The sequence below is a fragment of the Bubalus kerabau genome, chromosome 9 (genome assembly GCF_029407905.1).
Source record: "Bubalus kerabau isolate K-KA32 ecotype Philippines breed swamp buffalo chromosome 9, PCC_UOA_SB_1v2, whole genome shotgun sequence".
NCBI lineage: Eukaryota > Metazoa > Chordata > Mammalia > Artiodactyla > Bovidae > Bubalus > Bubalus kerabau.
This window is the reverse complement of record NC_073632.1, coordinates 43063295-43070782: the sequence shown is the minus strand read 5'-3', so window position 1 is coordinate 43070782 and position 7488 is coordinate 43063295.

Genomic DNA, 7488 nt, shown 5'->3' with positions numbered 1-7488 from the left:
AAGAAAAGGTGACTTGCAAGAATCCTCTGGTGAGTAGGCACAAGCAAATATGACTGTTAGAGGTGAAGGGTAGAATTTTTCAAATTTGCTGGTATAGATCTACAAGGTTATGTATGCTACTGTATATTTGAAAGAAAGCAAGGCTTGGTACATAGGCATCCATCCATAAATACATTAAGGAGATAGGGAATTAATGACTGGAAGGCTTAAAAGCATCTTTCTTGATAGCTGTCACATGGCCCCAGGATTTGCAAGACCCACAAGGGCACAGGTGGAACTGTTTCTGAAAACTATAGGATGTACTCTATTTAATCAAACCTCTTCTTGTAAAGGCTATTTCCTATTCCAAATATTATAGATGGAGGCTGATCTCTTGACTAGGAAAAAAGGGAAAGCATTTATAAAACATCCCTATCCTCTGATTTATTAAAGACCAAAAATTCTTAAACCAGAAGGAAGAAATATACTCCAGGAAGATGGGTGAGGAGAAAGAGTGTCTAAGGAGGGGAGGAAGAGTCAAAAATGTCATTGAGAAGTTGACAGATCAAAGAGGATATTGGAAGAATAGATAAATAAAAAAGAGTAGGCAGCATTTCCAAGACACACATATGAAGATTTTCTCCTAGAGAAAATCAGGGCACTCTACAAAACAGCAATAAACAATAATAAAATCCATGAGCAATAACAGATGTATGCACACTGTTAACATTCTGGGAAGAAATGATGGTGTATTTGTCTCTGCTGACTTTCCGCTGAGGCATATGGTGACAGCCATATGCAGAGATGGCATGGCTAATTGGCTCTTAGGCTGTCTTTCTGGAGTGTGAATCCAAGACATGACAGAAAGCCTGCCTCACTCCCCTCCACTTCCACTGGTCCACATGGGGATGGAGAATCGAGTCACAAAAAGAAACATTTATCCTTTCAACATATATTTACTGAGAGGCACTTAGAAAGAGAAGACAAGAACAAACACAGCATGACTTTATTCTCCTGGGGTCCCAAAGTTTGTGTTAAGACAAGCATTTATGAAATAATTACCAAGTGTGATTATTGCTATGATAGGGAAGTAAAGGATGCCATAAGGTGAGTCTTTCTTTGAAGAAAGAACAGCAGGTGCCAAGCCCTAGAGACAAGAAGGAAATAAAAATGGTCAACTGAGAGTGGGGCATCTCTAATAATCCTGACGATCTTGATTTCAAGATCACTCGGAAATTTCAAGGAAAATAAGAAACAAAATCACTAACTTCCATAAAATGGGGAAATATTTGTAAATCCAAATCATGGTATGATGAGGAAAACGATTAAGTTATTGTGATGGACTCATCAGAAATAAAAGAGAAGTCAAACTTCAGTTTCCCTAGAGGAAGAATCAAATGAACTGTCAGACAGCTTACCCTGGAGAAACTACCCAAACATACAGGAATCTATGAATGTGAGGTAGAGTAGAGTAAAAATGGGACTCATGTAGGTATACCTGTGTGAGAATCATTTAAACCCCCAGGTAACCTCCAAGACACTAAGCAGTCAAGTGATGTGTGTGTGTGTGTGTGTGTGTGTGTGTGTGTTTCTTGCTCAGTCATGTCTGACTCATTGCAGCCCCATGGACTGTAGCCTGCCAGGTTCCTCTGACCATGGAATTCTCCAGGCAAGAATACTGGAGTGAGTTTCCATGCCCTTTTCCAGGTGATCTTCCCAACCCAGGGACTGAACCCTGATCTCCTGCATTGCAGGCAGATTCTTCACCATTTGAGCTACCCGGGAAGCCCCAAATGACCTCTCCTCCAGTGTATATCTCAAACAAAAAAACATAAACCACAGTTTCCCACATCCCAGGACATATACTAAGGGCGAGAGAAAGAAATAACAGAAGGTCATTTACTCGGCATAGCAACGTTTGACTAATAGGAATTTCAAAAAGGGAGAGCAAAAGAGACTGGGGTGATGACAGCATTGGTGAGAAAGGAAATTTTTCCTCGCCTGAAAGAAAGAAGTTCCTGATTGAATAGACTCACTGAAAGCTCTGTACAATGAACAAAATATAACCCACAGCAAATCACATCTTGATATACCTGAGATACAGGGAAGACTTTAAAATCTTCCAGAATGAAATATAAGACATAGTTCTGGATACTGGCAAAGGTTTATCTCAAATTAGATTTCAAAGTATAGAAATAATCCCATAACAACTGTCACTGTAAAGGAAACATGGCTCACCGTGGTAGAAAGCACTGAATTTTTTATTATATAATTCACCGTGAAGAGAGAAGGAAAATAAAATTTAAAAAACCAATGTGCATGCCCAATAATTATACAAATATGCTTGAGTTATAAAGGAAAATAAGTCATACAATAAGAGAAATAACACAATTAGAAAAAAAGCAAATGCAAGGACTATTACAAGATCTGGGAGGGATTGGGGGCAGGAAGAAAGGGGGACGACAGGATGAGATGGCTGGATGGCATCACCGACTGGATGGACATGAGTTTGAGTGAACTCCAGGAGATGGTGATGGACAGGGAGGCCTGGGGTGCTGCGATTGATGGGGTCATAAAGAGTCGGACATGACTGAACAACTGAACTGAACTGAAGAATATCAGAAATGGCTACAAATTAAGTAAGATGTTAAAAAATGCTAAGGAAAATGAAAAGTGCAGTGCAACCCATGATTGATTAGAATAAGCAGAAAGGACACTCACATACTAAGGTGATTTTGGAAACACTTGGCTCTCTTAAAATGGAGAAGTTTCAACAAATCAGAGAGAAGCCTAGTTTTAAAAGGAGAAATTTACTCCATACATCAATTTCATCATTCGAAAAATAGGGATAGTTCATGTTGTTGTTGTGAGAATTAAATGAATTAATACATACAAAACATTTTAAAAATACCCAACATGTAGTAAACATTCAGTGAGATTAATCATTTGTTTTTAATATTTTATTATTTTCTTATATATTATATATTTTTTCTGTGAATCCTCAAATCTACTCACATGTGACATGGATTCACTATAAGATACTCAGTGGTTCAGTAGTGACCTAACAAGAAAGGGAAAAATGTGTAAAATGGGGATTAGGAACAAGTTAGTTTTCAGAGAATGGAAGAGAGTGGATAATAGTATTTCAATTTACTATACCCAGTATAATTTGGCAAATTCAGGTTTGACTGATACTGGGAAAGACTGAAGGCAGGAGGAGAAGGGGACAGCAGAGGATGAGACGGTTGGATGGCATCACCGACTCGATGGACATGCGTTTGAGCAAGCTCCGTGAGATGGTGAAGGACAGGGAAGCCTGGCGTGCCTCTATCAATGGGGTCACCGTGAGTCGGACACAACTGAGTGACTAAACAAGTTCAACTTATACCATGACTATTTAGAGGGGAATATTAGTAGTGATGATGCATAGGGCCAAGCACAGACAGTGGACATGTTCTTTTGTGTTTAGAGTTAGATGTCAGGTATATAGCTGCTGGAAAGCAGGATGGACCCACGGCATGGTTTATGTTGAAGCAGCCAGGTAAGATTTGCATATCTTGCAGAAACAGGGGAAAAGGACACCAAGGCAGAAGTCCTGGGTTTTCGCACAGAACTCAGTTCTTGTTCCTAACATTAATTATCATTGTATATAAAACATGGAATATATGTTAATCAGTGCAATGAATAACATAAAACCTGGAGTGATACACAGCATATTAGTTGGGTACCAATGGAAAGTATTTCTATTGCCAAATTCAGTTCAGTTCAGTTCAGTCCCTCAGTTGTCTCCGACTCTTTGCAACCCCATTGCCAAATTATGGAGGTTCTAATGGTTCATATAAAGCTCCAGGTACAGATTTATAGAATTAAATTCATACGTCTAAAGGAGAAGAAATCTAACGTAACCACAGTTACTAAGAGAAAAAATAACTCAGACCTTTAATTGATAATTTGAATAAATTAACTTTCAAAGTCTGAAGCTAGACAGCATGTGAAACATACCATGGCTAAATGTGACTTTCTTGGAATGTCATCCAATAAAAACAGTGCTGACTGAAGAGGAAATTTCAAGTTGCACCACTTGTCGAATTCTTCCAGTCTTGAACAACTCTTGTTTGCTTAGATTATCCATATTCAAATCTGTTTTCCTTTTTGTTAATCAAATTTAGTGGCTCTACATTTCTGGTTTAATCAGATCAGATCAGATCAGTCGCTCAGTCGTGTTCGACTCTTTGTGACCCCATGAATCACAGCACACCAGGCCTCCCTGTCCATCACCAACTCCTGGAGTTCACTCAGACTCATGTCCATCGAGTCAGTGATGCCATCCAGCCATCTCATCCTCTGTCATCCCCTTCTCCTCTTGCCCCCAATCCCTCCCAGCATCAGAGTCTTTTCCAATGAGTCAGCTCTTCACATGAGGTGGCCAAAGTACTGGAGTTTCAGCTTTAGCATCATTCCTTCCAAAGAAATCCCAGGGCTGATCTCCTTTAGAATGGACTGGTTGGATCTCCTTGCAGTCCAAGGGACTCTCAAGAGTCTTCTCCAACACCACAGTTCAAAAGCATCAATTCTTCAGCGCTCAGCCTTCTTCACAGTCCAACTCTCACATCCATACATGACCACTGGAAAAACCATAGCCTTGACTAGACGAACCTTTGTTGGCAAAGTAATGTCTCTGCTTTTCAATATGCTATCTAGGTTGGTCATAATTTTCCTTCCAAGGAGTAAGCGTCTTTTAATATCATGGCTTCAGTCACCATCTGCAGTGATTTGGGAGCCCCAAAAAATAAAGTCTGACACTGTTTCCCCATCTATTTGCCATGAAGTGATGGGGCCAGATGCCATGATGTTCGTTTTCTGAATGTTGAGCTTTAAGCCAACTTTTCTGGTTTAATAGGACTGCATTATCTTGTTTCCCCTGTCTACCCAGATCCTGAATATCCTGACCAGATGCCAAACCTGGAAAACTCTATGTAGGAAGTTCAAAAACACAAATGGAAGCAAAATATTTGCTCACTGGTTCAGTGAAAGCAGTAGTCCCAGAAGAATCACTGATGAGATTATACATGGAATATTATTTTTCTATTCTGAGAACTATACTAGAGTAAATATGTAATAGAAATTGGTAAACAGAAATATACAATGTCTGGGAACCAAATCATTTAAGAAATGATAGAAAGAAACAAAGAGTGAAATTTTATAAGAAAATCAGCCCCAAAATTGGTAAGTGTCCTACAATCAAAAGAATTCAAACATCTTTTTGGGTAACCATTCCACAAAATTTAGTATGAAGTGTTACTGTTCTGTGTAGGTTATACTCTGTTCCAGTCTAATTTTTTTTTTCTGTTTTCTCTATGTTACAACAATCAAGGACAAAAATTAACATTTATTTATCATTTTCACAGTGTTCTTAACAGTGTATTGAATGGAGCAATGACAACGCATCAGAAATGTCTTTCTGAGCTTAAGTCAGGTTGCTGTATAGCCGACTGAGTTCTCCTATTACAGCGGCTTTCATTATAAAAGAAATGTTACCAGGCATCCATTGTGAATCCTAAAAATGTATTAGTATATCACCCACTACACTGCCTAACACAGCAAGTAACAGAAACCCAATTCAAACTTGCTTAAGAGGGAAAGAGGGAGAATTATGCTCATTGTATCATTTTCTCATTGAAAGTGGTATAATAGTGACATTTCATTTTGTTATTCCTTCCTTGTTAAAATGAAATTTTTACATACAAAAAGAATTCTTATCAGCTTTCGACTCTCCTGAAGTATATTTATACTGAAAAGGTGGAATAAATCCTTACTCTTTATTTATAAATTTTGTAGTTTTCTTCGTAGATTTTGTACATACTTTGTTATAACTAAGTATTTCATGTTTTGGGTTGCTAATGTAAATGATACTGTGTTTTTAATTTCAAATTCCACTTGTTTACTAGTAGAGATTGACACATATTAACCTTGCATCCTGCAACTTTGTTATAAATACTAACTAGGTTCAGGAGAGTTCTGTGTGTCTCTTTCAGACTTTCTTATAGAAGATCACGGCTTCTGCTAACATTTACTTCTTACATCACAATCTGTATATCTTTTTTTCCCCTTTTTGTGTCTTACTGCATTAGCTAGGATTTCCAGCATGATAATAAAAGGCAGTGGTGAGAAAGGACATCTTTGCCTTGTTCCCCATCTTAACAGAACTGGCAGGGTTTCAATTCATTGTGGTAGGTGTAGAGTTTTTTTTTTTAACTGATGTTAATTATCAAATTGAGGAAGCTCCCTTCTATTCCAAGTTTACTGATAATTTCTATCATAGATAGGTGTTCTATTTGTCAAGTAAATATGTAATAAAATAGGTAAACAGAAAGATACAATATCTGGGAACTAAACCATTTAAGGAATGACAGAAAGAATCAAAGAGTGAAATTTTATAAGAAAATCACCAAATAAATTGGTAAGTGTCCTATGATCAAAAGAATTCAAACATCCTTTTGGGTAAGCATTCGACAAAATATACTATGAAATGTCACTTCTGTGTAGGTTTGTATCTGTGTATTGTATCTTTCTATTTACCTATTTCTATTACATATTTATTCTACCAATCTATTGATATTATCATGTGATTTTTCTTCTGTAGTTTATAGTTTCTTGGAAGACAATTTTTCCACTGACTTGTGGGGGGTGGGAAGAATTTAGGATGATGCAAGTGTATTATAATTTGTGTACTTTATTTCTAATATTTACATCAGCTCCACCTCAGATCATCAGGCATTAGATCTCAGAGGCTGGGGACCCTTGATCAAGATTATTAATATCTGTGTATGGAGTATTCCCTTTTTATCCTTTTAATGTCCATGGGATCTAAAGGTCAAACTCACAAAAGTGTAGTGACATCCCCAAAGACTGGGACTTTCTTAGAGATTTTCTCTCTCAGGCTTGACTACACTGAGATTCCAGTGATTCGCTGATTATAGTTCAAGTTTTCCCAGCCCAATGCTGCTGCTAAGTCGCTTCAGTCGTGTCCAACTCTATGAGACCCTATAGACTGCAGCCCACCAGGCCCCACCGTCCCTGGGATTCTCCAGGTAAGAACACTGGAGTGGGTTGCCATTTCCTTCTCCAATGCATGAAAGTGAAAAGTGAAAGTGAAGTCCCTCAGTTGTGTCCAACTCTTAGCGACCCCATGGACTGCAGCCCACCAGGCTCCTCCATCCATGGGATTTTCCAGGCAAGAGTACTGGAGTGGGGTGCCATTGCCTTCTCCCAGCCTAATAGTGGTTCCTATAGAGGTGGGTTTCTGCCCCAAGAAGTTGTGATCCTCTGTATCTGCCTGTCAGACTTTGGCACAGAGGTTTGTCCTATTACCTCACTTCCCTGATGGATCTAAAATTCTTGATTTTTTTAGTTTGTTCAACTTGTTAGATGGAGTGGCAACGTTTATGTTTACTGAATGACCAGAAATCAGAAGTGCCAGTTATCTTTTAAAACCTTAAATCTTATTTA